The sequence below is a fragment of the Oncorhynchus masou genome, chromosome 24 (assembly GCF_036934945.1).
Source record: "Oncorhynchus masou masou isolate Uvic2021 chromosome 24, UVic_Omas_1.1, whole genome shotgun sequence".
Classification (NCBI taxonomy): domain Eukaryota; kingdom Metazoa; phylum Chordata; class Actinopteri; order Salmoniformes; family Salmonidae; genus Oncorhynchus; species Oncorhynchus masou.
In genome coordinates, this window is record NC_088235.1 from 28720075 (window position 1) to 28732872 (window position 12798).

General features: G+C 44.6%; 1 pseudogene; it reads right to left on the minus strand.

Annotated features, from left to right (window-relative positions):
* The window catches only part of LOC135511992 (trinucleotide repeat-containing gene 6B protein-like), a 55358-nt pseudogene that overhangs the window by 13141 nt on the left and 29419 nt on the right, over positions 1 to 12798 (minus strand).

The window sequence follows — 12798 nt, forward strand, 5'->3', positions numbered from 1 at the left end:
TAATATGTCAGGTCAGCTGGTCTCTTATCAACAGGTGCTCGGAAAGTGGACTTAGTCATAGATACAGCTGCAACTCTGCTTGAGTCTCGATAGGTACCTGTGTTGTCTCTTAGCAACTGGTGCTCGGTGTCATTGAGGCTGGACGGCCCAGGGATTCCCATCATGCTCCCTGGGGTCATGTAGGGGTCAGACTCAGGGTCAATGCTCTGGATCCCCTTCCAGGGCACGCCGGGTTGGAACTCTGACAAACAGAAATTCTTGATTTTTATTTTGAAAACAAACAGATGAAGCCACCTCACCGACTTAACCCTGGTCCCAGAGAGCTACAGGGTGTTTGTTGTAGGCTTTTGTTCCAGCCCAACACAAGCTGATTCAGGGGATTTGGTCAAATCAGGTGTGTTAGTGGTTGGATAGATCAAAATCCTGCAGATTCAGTTGGTATTTAGAATGGCCACGCACCAGGAGGCCAGCTGGATGTGCCCTGGGGCTTGGAGCCCATCTTGTTCCCAGGAGTACGGTGCCAGTTGTCCCTCTGGAGGGGCATGCCTAGCCCCTCCCCTCCCATCATGTCGTACTGGGAGTATGGAGAGCCCCCCCTTCTCATAGGGGTGGACATAGGACCTGAGAGGAAGAGGGGGATTGAAAGAGGGAGAAGACAATAAGAGTGCGATACAGAGGAGAGAGAGATGAAGACGACAAATAAAGCCAGATGAAAAAGCAGAAGATGGGTCAACAATCAACATATACATGCTGGCATTTACATTTGAGTAATTTAGCTGACGCTCTTGTCCAAAACGACTGACATGAGCAATTGGAGCTAAGTGCCTTGCTCAAGGGCACATTGGCATATTTTCAGCTTGGGGATTCAAACCAGCGACCTTTCGGTTACTGGCACAACGCTCTTAACCACTAGTCTACCTGCTGCCCCATGTCATACTATAATTCATTCCGTAAACTCACTACAGTGTTAGGACTCTCACCGTTTTTGTTGAGGCTCTCAGGAGGGGAGGGGGCAGGAGAGTGACCCTCCATCATCCATTTGAAGCGGGACTGCTGCCCCCCCATGTCCTTCATCCCCCCTGGGCCTCCCATCACCGAGCCCCCCATGTCCAGGCCAGACAGGTTCACTCCTCCACCATAGCCTGAGAGGGAGGGGGACAGGTAGGGGTTAACGCTGATGGCAGGGGGCCTGTATGACTCAATTACATGCAGAGAATCCGTCAGTATGCAATGAAAATCCTCAAGACGGTTTACACTGGCAGTAAGCATTTGGTTGGACGGTGTGTACCATGTGTATCCTGTACATACGACAAATAAAAACTAACATTGTTAGTGGTTTGTATTGAAAATAAGATGTATAACAGTTGTCAAAATGAGTTGGACGATCTCTCGGGTAAAATGGAAAATCAAGCATTTTTGAAAAATAAAGGATCTATCCTTTATGTCCATTCATGTCATTATTTACAGCGCTCACCAGAGTAGCCCTGTGTTTTCTGGTGCAGGTCCACAGAGCCACCCATCCCTGGATGGGGCAGGGAGTCAGTCATAGGCAGTTTCGGGCCTCCTCCTCCCAGGTCAGAGGGTGATAGTTTGGAGCCCCCTCCGACACCCTGCTGCTGCCTCTGCTGCTGGAGAACAGCCACGATCCTGGCCAGCTGAGGAGAGAGATGAGGGATGGGTGAAATTGGGAACCCTGTGAGCAGACAAGGCAACATGGGTGCAACACCAGCCTATGACTATTCATGTGAAAAGTCATACCAATCAAAATTCAGCGTTTGTGTTCAAAACATATAGTATTTCCTCATGTACAGAGTTTCACCTGATTCATAGCGGGCACGTTTCGTTTAAGGTTGAAATAACTAGGGTTATGTCGTTTCCAGTTGAAATAACTAGGGTTTCGTTCAATGTTCATAATTTCTTTTTGAGGCACTAAGAAAACTTTAGGTTCTTGTGAGCGGAAACTTGAAGTGTGAGAATTTCATGCAACTTCCGGTGCGCATTCACAGTGAACACTGAGGCTGTACCCTTACAGTTTGACAGTAGCCAATAGGCTATTAAATATAGGCCTACCAACAAAACCAATGGAGCAAATCCCATAACAATTTCACATCGAAATAGCTTTTGAATTATATGATCTGGCCTATGTGTGGTGTTCAATGCATGAGACTTACATTATGAAGGCTTGACATTAATTAATGATTTTTTACTTGGCCTGTAACACCATGGACCAAATAGGTGAGTGTAAATTGCATTGTATGATGCAAGAAACCCCTTTGTATGATAATAATAATACATTTTATTTTATAGAGAATTAGATCATGTAGGCTACCCCTCTGCCTATTGGCTTATTCATGCCTGTCTCAAAATAAAACACTGCCACCTTTGATTAAGACAAGCTTCTTATCTTAAGACTGGCTTTTCAAAGAAATGTAGCCTACATGTTTTGTGCTCTTGTAGGAACATTAACTCCCCATTGCGGACCTATACTTATGTATAACTGGGAAAATAACTCGCTAACATGCAAAGAACTGATCTGAAAAGTGCCTTCACTCGCAGCTGATTAAAAGGCCGCTTGTGGGCCACCCCTGCCAATAGAATTCTACTCCGTTGCGTTCTGGCTCTGCCTACCACAAAATCACAGACTCAATCTTGCTAAGTTAGTTGTGTTTCGGTTTGTTGCATTGAAAAGGGACTGATATAATGTTGATTAGATCACAGAAGAACGGCCATGCACGCTCGCTGCTTAGAGGGAACATTGGTTGTGTTGTTTCCAGTGCAATAGTATTAGTAGCAGCTGTAACAGTAATATCAGTTTGACCTGTTGGGGGTCGGCCTGCTGGCGTAGGTTCTGGGGGAACTTTCTCTGGTTCTGTAGGAGCTGTTGTAGCTGCTGTGGTGAGGTGAGCTGCTGGGGGTTCTGCTGCTGGAGGAGGAGCTGGCAGGCCTGGGGGAGAGGGAGAGACCACTGTAAACACCTGCCCCAAGAGGAAGGCAGTCTCAACACAGTGCAGTGTTTCTGCTGCGGCGCTGCTCCACGGCAAACTCATTGGTGCCACACCCCCAAAAGTATGGAACATGAACAAATATTTCTGGCGAAGTACACATTTAAGACACTAGAAGAGTCCACATTTACTTTTTCTCTGCAAACAATACGAGCAATGAGCAGAAAAATCTGACAACCTCATAGTATAATAGTTCATCTGTTTACCTAGTCGGCTTCTTGTCGTGTTCTATGGGAGAGAAATATTCCCTGAGGCACATTCAAGCTAGGAGTGCCATATGGGAGGGAAACATGCATCCTGACTACCTCAAAATAATTTTGGGGAGTGACTTTAATTGTGCTGACAGGTGAAATGTTTTGTTGAGCAAGAGTAGTGGTAACCAGGGAAAGTTTTAGGGGGAGAAAATGGTGACATGAAGTGGTCTCTGCGAGAAGTACAGGCATGTTACCCCGAGTTTCCTTAACAGGAAGGCCCACATATTTACTGTGTTTATCCAAGTTTTTTGGGACATAAAATACATCATTAGGATGCTAACTAGATAAAAGATGACATTTGATATCTAGCTAATGATTAGCCAAATAGGCAACCCCATGCTTCAGTCTATTTATAGCCAGCCACTATGCTGAATAAATTGGGCTGCAGGTAATATGCTTATTGCTAATGGCATACCTGATAATATGGACACTGTATATGGTCTAATATGTTAAAATAATTTTAACAAATAATTGTACCATTATGTTATTGGGCACAGTTCTGGAGGCAGAAATAATTTTAAATGGTATCAGCATAATTCTATTTTCATTCATTTTGGAGTAGAATATTGGAGTAGAATATTAAGTCCCCACAACTAAGCTTCTCAGTCCTTCAACATAAAATGTATTTGGGGAGGGACCCCCAAAACAATCCCCCCACTGCTATTTCTCTCTCCAGAGGAAACATTGAGTGGCTAGAAGAAGAAGGGGTATGAACAGAGGTAGATGTCTGATAGAGCTGTAAGGTCTATAATTTGTCAAACAAATTGGTACTTTTACTGACTTGTCATAGGCCTATATAGGTATATAAAAACATTTGACGTGTCAGCCAACAAGGCTTTAATTAGAATAAATCTAAGGTTAGTTTTGGTGTTCCTCAAGGCTATGTTCTCTGGCCACTACGGTTTTCATTCTAGAGTTGTATAGGAGTACAGCTACTCACCAGCTGGAACTGAATATGTGGGGGGTAGATGCCGCTCAACATGGCGATGTGCTGGGGGGACAGCTGAGGTGGGAACACACCCCCTCCTACACCCGCCACCCCACTCACACCCCCGACTCCACCCACGCCGGCACTGGGAGGTGCAACCTGCTTCAGCATGGAACCTGGCACCTGGAAAATCGGTGTTACCATGGGAACGTGGAACATAAACACAAAGCACCTTATGTCTAGCACATTCCCTCTAATAAACAGAAAACCAGTGGTGCACTACTCATTGATTTGGTGAGGTTTTCTTCCTCCACCGAGTGAGTTCACCTCATCACTCACATTAGGTAATGATCCAGAGCAGGCTGGCAAAATAAAACCACATCCTTGGAAACAACATGTTGCACATAAAGTTCTGACAAAAGCCAACGGACCAAAAAATCTATTGTTCCTGAGCAGAGGTTGGGGCACATAGTAGACTGATTTGCACAAGCGATATTGATCAGCAAGTATTGTGAAAAAAAGCGGTGAAAAGATGAACATTAAAACAGCTGATTACTTTTACAGTCTGATCAAATACAACAAAAACAACAATTGTACCTGAGGCGACAGGTACTGATGAGGCACTTGCGCTCGTATCCCAGCGGACGTGTTGATGGGTGGCACACCGGGCTGGTGTCTGGACTGGGGCATCCCACCACCGCAGCCGCCAAACATGTTATGACCACCCTGACAGGGGAACAGAGAGGGAGAGGGTTACAAACATAGCTAACTCTTAGACATTAAGACAGGGGAGATGAAGTAGGAAATTACAGATGAAGAGAATGGTACAACAACAATGTTGTTGTAATGTCTCCACCCAAACTTTATGAGAGTAAAGTACATGTCGGATAAAAAAAAGTGTTACGGCAGGACTGATGAAAAAATAACATTTGTCGGTAAACATTCCAAATGACAACAAAACACACCAGACGAGCTGGGATCGTTTTGTGTAGGTAAAATACATTTTGCGAGAAATGGCTGTGAAACTACATTTTTATTATAATAACTATCATTTCGAAGTAAACTTGGAGTCACCTCATGATATGTTGTGTGGTCCTCCCACTACGACTCAGGAAAGCATGCAATTTGTTAGGCTACAGATTAAATAAAATGATGAACTTCACAGGATGGTGACAGTGGAAGGCGATGAGCTTGATGCTACTTTCCAATAAATATCGAGGGACTTATTCTAGTGACATGATCGATGCTTGGCTGCTGTTTGACAAACTCACTCTTATCCATAATAATCTCAGACAGTGCCTTTGGAAAGTATTCAGACCCCTTGAGCCCACATAATGACATATCAAAAACAGTTTAAAAAAAAAATTGTTGCTAATATATTATAAATAAAAACTTGAAATAGTCTATTTACATATGTATTCAGATCCTTTGCTATGAGACTCGAAATTGAACTCCGGTGCATCCTGTTTCCATTGATTATCCTGAAGATGTTTCAAAAACTTGGGAGTCCACCGGTGGTAAATTCAATTGATTGGACATGATTTGGAAAGGCACACACCCGTCTATATAAGGTCCCACAGTTGACACTGCATGTCAGAGCAAAAACCAAGCCATTAGGTCGAAGGAATTGTCCGTAGAGCTCCGAGACAGGAATGTGTCGAGGCACAGATCTGGGGAAGGGTACCAAAAAATATCTGCAGCATTGAAGGTCCCCAAGAACATGGTTGCCTCCATCTTTCTTAAAATGGAAGAAGTTTGGAACCACCGAGACTCTTCCTAGAGCTGGCTGCCCAACCAAACTGAGCAATCGGGGAAGGTGACCGAGAACCCGATGATCACTGACAGAGCTCTAGAGATCCTCTGTGGAGATGGGAAAACCTTCCAGAAGGACAACCATCTCCGCAGCACTCCATCAATCAGGCCTTTATTGGTAGAGTGGCTGGACGGAAGCCACTCCTCAGTAAAAAAAAGCACATGGCAGCCCGCCTGGAGTTTGCCAAAGGGCACCTAAATACTCTCAGACCATGAGAAACAAGATTCTCTCATCTGAAAAACCAAGATTGAACTCTTTGGCCTGAATGCCAAGATCACGTCTGGAGGAAACTTGGCACCATCCCTTCGGTGAGTATGGTGGTGGCAGCATCATGCTGTGGGGATGTTTTTCAGCGACAGGGAGACTAGTCAGAATCGAGGGAAAGATGAACGGAGAGATCCTTGTTGAAAACCTGCTCCAGAGTGATCAGGACCTCAGATTGGGGACAAGGTTCACCTTCCAAACACAGCCAAGACAACGCAGGTATGGCTTCAGGAAAAGTCTCCCAATGTCCTTGGGGCAGAGCCCGGACTTGAACCTGATCTAACATCTCTGGAGAGACATTAAAATAGTTATGCAGCAAGCTGCCAAGCTGGTAGTGTCATACCCAAGAAGACCAGGCTGTAATCATTGCAAAAGATGCTTCAACAAAGTACTGATTAAAAGGGTCTGAATACTTTTCACAATTACATTGTTTTTAAAAATATATATAAATTAGCAAAAATGTAAAAATAATAAAAGTTTGTGCTTTGTCATTTTGGGGTATTGTGTGTAGATTGATGAGGATTAAAAAAAAATCAATTTTAGAATAAGGCTATAACGTAACAAAATGTGGGAAAAGTCAAGGGGTCAAGCGCACGTGCCAAAACCAAAGTAGGCACATTCACTAAACAAACCATATTTGTTTTGACAAAGCCCATCAGTAGAATTGAAAATGCGATGGAAACCCATTTAACAACTTGTACTTTATTCAGTACATGGGAATTTAACCGCAAAAGTTATTTTATGTGTACTGTCATCACGCACAGTCTTTAATCCACAACAAGTCAGTTTGATGGAAATGTTTCTGGTGGGAAAATGTGTGTTTTGTTTTTATACAGATGAGAATATTTGCATGAAAACCTGTCACCAATCGGTTGGAAACCTAGCTATTGACACAAAATTACATTAGGATACTTTGTACTTGATGTTTAAAAAGGAATAATCTGCAATTGGTACATCCATTTTATTTTTATTAATGATATGTACTCAGATTTTTGACAAATACAATTTATGAGGGATGTACAGTACTCAAGATTTGGCTAAAGCAGAACCTGTTTCGGGGACCAGGTTAGCAGTGAAGCAATGAGCTGATGGAGACAGAGGGACACAGCCTTACTTGTCTAGGGGGGATAGTGTGGCTGTAGAGGGGGGAGGGTTTGTAGACAGTGGGTGGAGAGTACTCCTCCCCAAGGCACCCATCCTGATTGGTGAACTGCAAGGGCTGCTGATCGCAGTGACAGCCAAACGAAGTAGTTGCCCAATTTGGGGGAAGAAGTAGGCAAGTAGGGAAGAAGGATACCAAATGATGGGGCAGGAAGAAGGATACCAAAAGAAGACGGGAAAGAAAGAAATACAGAGAAGAAAATGTTAACGGGACAAGAGGGACTTGGAGAAGTCAGTCAGAGGTTTGCTCCCCTTTATAGTGCACTACTTTTGGCCAAGGCTTATAGGGCTCGGGTTCAAAAATAATGTACTATACAGGGAATAGGGTGACATTTGGGACATATCCTGAGAGGTTTGTGATGTGTCTGAGGTACCAACCTTGTCATAACAAGGCCCAGGGTCGCCAGGCCCAATCTCTTTGGAAGCAGGTGAACGGTAGACCATGCCTCCTCCTCCCACTCCTCTCTGTCCTTTACGCATCTCTCCATTGTAGTCATTCAGGCCCATCCCTCGCTTCTCTCCCTCCATTTTCTTATCCTGAGAAGGACCAGGGCCCAGGTCCAGAGGTCGCCCGCTAGGATCATCACCCTACAAACACAGCACATATCTTCACTACCACCATCAACCCCAACATAGCTATCAGGGGGCGTAAAATTAACACCTGCCAAATGAGGGTGAATTGAGGTATTGGAGAGTAAAATGTATATTTCACAAGCCACGTAGGCGGGTGGTCGATTTGCAGGGCTCTACAGTGCGAGCATTACATTCACATTTGCGAATAGAAATGGGAGTAAAAAGTAAAGGATGAGCACACGTGTACGATCTTGTCTCATCGCTGCAATGTTGGGGCTCTGGTGACAAAGGTAGGGTCAAGCGTCCTATGAAACATGACCCGCCAAACCGCACCTCTTAACAACCGCCCTCTTAACCTGAAAGCCAGCCGTACCAATGTGTTGAAAAAACACTGTTCAACTGATGAGTCTTCGCTAGAGCGCGATGAGCCAAGTAAACCCCCCCCCCCCCCGACCAAACCCTCCCCTAACAACGCTGGGCCAATTGTGCGCCGCCTATGGCACTCCAAATCACGGCCGGTTGCGATACAGCCGGGTTGGGACCGAACCTGGGCCTGTAGTGGCGCGTCTACTTAGACCACTGCGCCACTCAGGAGGCCCTACAGTAGCTTGTTTTGAGAGCATTTCTGCGGTTATGTTGCATAGCTGCTAATCGCACAAAGAAAAATGAATATATAAACCACCTCGCGCAGCAACAGTGCCTGGCTAGGGAGCTTTGTGTAGTGTGCTGATAGACTCATTTTTGGAGGCACTGCGCACAGGCATAAAAGCTGGTCTAATTTACTCAAATCTACAAAGTGAGACTTTGTCCTCGTGTTTCTTGGCCATTTAGATTGCTTTGATCACAAGGTCGGTTGTTTTTCAATGTTAGTTTGAGTCTGCTGCTTCAATTGATCGCGGAGAGATGCTGTTTACTACTAGTCAGATCCAAAATCTCACACAGACACACTTGAGACTCCAGTGACACCATTACCAAGGTATCCTCTCACCCTTTAACTCATCTGATATTTTGATTGAAATACTCACGTCACAAACATTGTAATGAAATTGAGCAATGTATCACATTACTTCCTACTAATACATTTTTTATAAATATTAGGCATAGTCAGTTTGTTTTCTCCATAAAATAAAATAAACGTCCTCACTGTCAACTGTGTTCATTTTCAAACTCAACATGTGTAAATATTTGTATGAACATAAGATTCAACAGAGACAAACTGAACAAGCTCCACAGAAATGTGACTAACAGAAAGGGAATAATGTGTCCCCGAACAAAGGGGGGGGGTCAAAATCAAAAGTAGCAGTCAGTATCTGGTGTGGCCACCAGCTGCATTAAGTACTGCAGTGCATCTCCTCCTCATGGTCTGCACCAGAATTACCAGTACTTGCTGTGAGATGTTACCCCACTCTTTCACCAAGGCACCTGCAAGTTCCCAGGCATTTTTGTAGGGGGGCTAGCCGTCACCCTACGACCCAACAGGTCCCAGACGTGCTCAATGGGATTGAGATCTAGGCTCTTCGCTGGCCATGGCAGAACACTGACATTCCTGTCTTGCAGGAAATCACGCACAGAACAAGTAGGTGGTGAGGGTAGGTAACATCTCCACCCCGCTGATCCTCAACACTGGAGCCCCACAAGGGTGCGTTCTGAGCCCTCTCCTGTACTCACGCCTCCAAGTCAATCATCAAGTTTGCAGACGACACTACAGTGGTAGGCTTGATTACCAACAACAACGAGACGGCATACAGGGAGGTGGTGAGGGCCTGCGAAGTATGGTGTCAGGAAAATAATCTCACACTCAACGTCAACAAAATAAAAGGAAATTATCGTGAACTTCAGGAAACAGCAGAGGGAGCACCCCCCTATCCACATCGACGGGACAGTAGTGGAGAGGGTAGTAAGTTTGACGTTCCTCGGCGTACACATCACATCCACCCACACAGACAGAGTGGTGAAGGTGCAGTAGCACCTCTTCAACCTCAGGAGGCTGAAGAAATTTGGCTGGTCACCAAAAGCACTCAAACTTTTACAGATGCACAATTGAGAGCATCCTGTCGGTCTGCATCACCGCCTGGTATGGCAACTGCTCCGCCCACAACCGTAAGGCTCTCCAGAGGGTAGTGAGGTCTGCACAACGCATCACCGGGGGCAAACTACATGCCCTCCAGGACACCTACACCACCCGATGCCACAGGAAGGCCATAAAGATCATCAAGGACAACAACCAACTGAGCCACTGCCTGTTCACCCCGCTATCATACAGAAGGCGAAGTCAGTACAGGTGCATCAAAGCAGGGACCGAGAGACTGAAAAACAGCTTCTATCGAGGCCATCAGACTGTTAAACAGCCACCACTAACATTGAGTGGCTGCTGCCAACATACTGACTCAACTCTAGCCACTTTAATAATTAAAAATTGATGAAAAATGTATCATTAGCCACTTTAAACAATGCCACTTTTATATATGTTTACATACCCTACATTACACATCTCATATGTATATACTGTACTCGATACCATCTACTGCATCTTGCCTATGCCGCTCTGTGCCATCACTCATTCATATATTTTTATGTACATATTCTTCATTGCTTTACACTTGTGTGTAAGGTAGTTGTTGTGAAATTGTTAGGTTAGATTACTCGTTGGTTATTACTGCATTGTCAGAACAAGAAGCAGAAGCATTTCGCTACAATCGCAGTAACTGCTAACCATGTGTATGTGACAAATAAAGTTTGGTATGGCTGGTGGCATTGTCATGCTGGAGGGTCATGTCAGGATGAGCCTGCAGGAAGGGTACCACATGAGGAGGATGTCTTCCCTGTAACACACAGCGTTGAGATTGCCTGCAATGACAACAAGCTCAGTCCGATGATGCTGTGACACCGCCCCCAGACAACAGACCCTCCATATTGATCCAGCTCCAGAATACAGGCCTATTAGCCAGTCCCGTATGGTCCAGCGACGGTGGGTTCGTGCCCATAGGTGATATAAGGCAGGTCCTCGCCAGCAACAACAGGTCTACAAGCACACAGTCCAGCCACTCTCATCCTATTGCGGACAGTCTGAGCACTGATGGAGAGATTGTGCGCTCCTGGTGTAACTCAGGCAGTTGTTGCCGTCCTGTACCTGTCCCGGTGTGATGTTAGGATGTACCGATCCTGTGCAGGTGTTGTTTCAAGTGGTCTGCCACTGCAAGGATGATCAGCTGTCTGTCCCGTCTCCCTGTAGCGCTCTCTTAGGCATCTCACAGTACGGCAATTTATTGCCCCGGCCACATCTGCAGTCCTCATGCCTCCTTGCAGCATGCCTAAGGCACGTTCACACAGATGAGCAGGGGCCCTGGGAATCTTTCTTTTGGTGTTTTCAGAGTCAGTAGAAAGGCCTCTTTTGTGTCTTCAGTTTTCATAAATGTGACCTTAAATTGCTTACCAGCTGTAAGCTGTTAACCTCTTGATGCTCTGGGGGCGCCATTTCATTTTTGGATGAAAAACGTTCCCGTTTTAAACAAGATATTTTGTCACAAAAAGATGCTTGACTATGCATATAATTGATAGCTTTCAAAAGAAAACACTCTGACGTGTCCAGAACTACCAAGATATTTTCTGTGCGTGCCCTAGAACGTGAGCTTCAGGCAAAACCAAGTTGAGACGGCATCCAGGAAATGAGCAGGATTTTTGAGGCTCTGTTTTCCAATGTCTCCTTATATGGCTGTGAATGCGAGAGGAGTAAGTCTGCCCTTTCTGTCGTTTCCCCAAGGTGTCTGCAGCATTGTGACGTATTTGTAGGCAGATCATTGGAAGATTGACCATAAGAGACCACATTTACCAGGTGTCCGCCCGGTGTCCTGCGCCGAAATTGGTGCGCAAAAGTCAGCTGCAAGTATTTTTCCATGGAATTTAGAGAAGAATGCAAGCTTCCACGAACGATATATCAATGAAGAGATATGTGAAAAAACACCTTGAGGATTGATTCCAAACAACGTTTGCCATGTTTCGGTCGATATTATGTAGTTAATTCGGAAAAAGTTTGACGTTGTAGGTGACTGAATTTTCGGTTCGTTTCGGTAGCCAGATGCGATGTACAAAACGGAACGATTTCTCCTACACACAGACGCTTTCAGGAAAAACTGCGCATTTGGTATGTAACTGAGAGTCTCCTCATTGAAAACATCTGAAGCTCTTCAAAGGTAAATGATTTTATTTATTTGGTTATCTGGTTTTTGTGAAAATGTTGCGTGCTAAATGCTACTCAAAATGCTAAGCTAGCTTTGCATACTCTTACACAAATTAGTCAATTTCTATGGTTCAAAAGCATATTTTGAAAATCTGAGATGACAGTGTTGTTAAGAAAAGGCTAAGCTTGAGAGCAGATGCATTATTTTCATTTTATTTGCAATTTTCAGAAATCGTTAACGTTGCGTTATGCTAATGAGCCTGAGGCTTTAGTCACGATTCCGGATCCGGGATGGGGAGTTTCAAGAGGTTTAATATCTTAAAAAGGTAACCTTTTAGGGATAGGGGGCAGCATTTTCACTTTGGATTAATTGCAAGCCCATAGTGAACTGCCTCCTACTCTGTTCCAGATGCTAATATATGCATATTCTTATAACTATTGGATAGAAAACACTGAAGTTTCTAAAACTGTTTGAATTATGTCTGAGTATAACAGAACTCATAGGGCAGGCAAACTTCCAAACAGAATGTGGAAATTCTGGGGCTGGTTGATTTTCAACTCATCGGCTATTCACATCCAAATAAGATATGGATCTGTTCGCACTTCCTACGCCTTCCACTAGATGT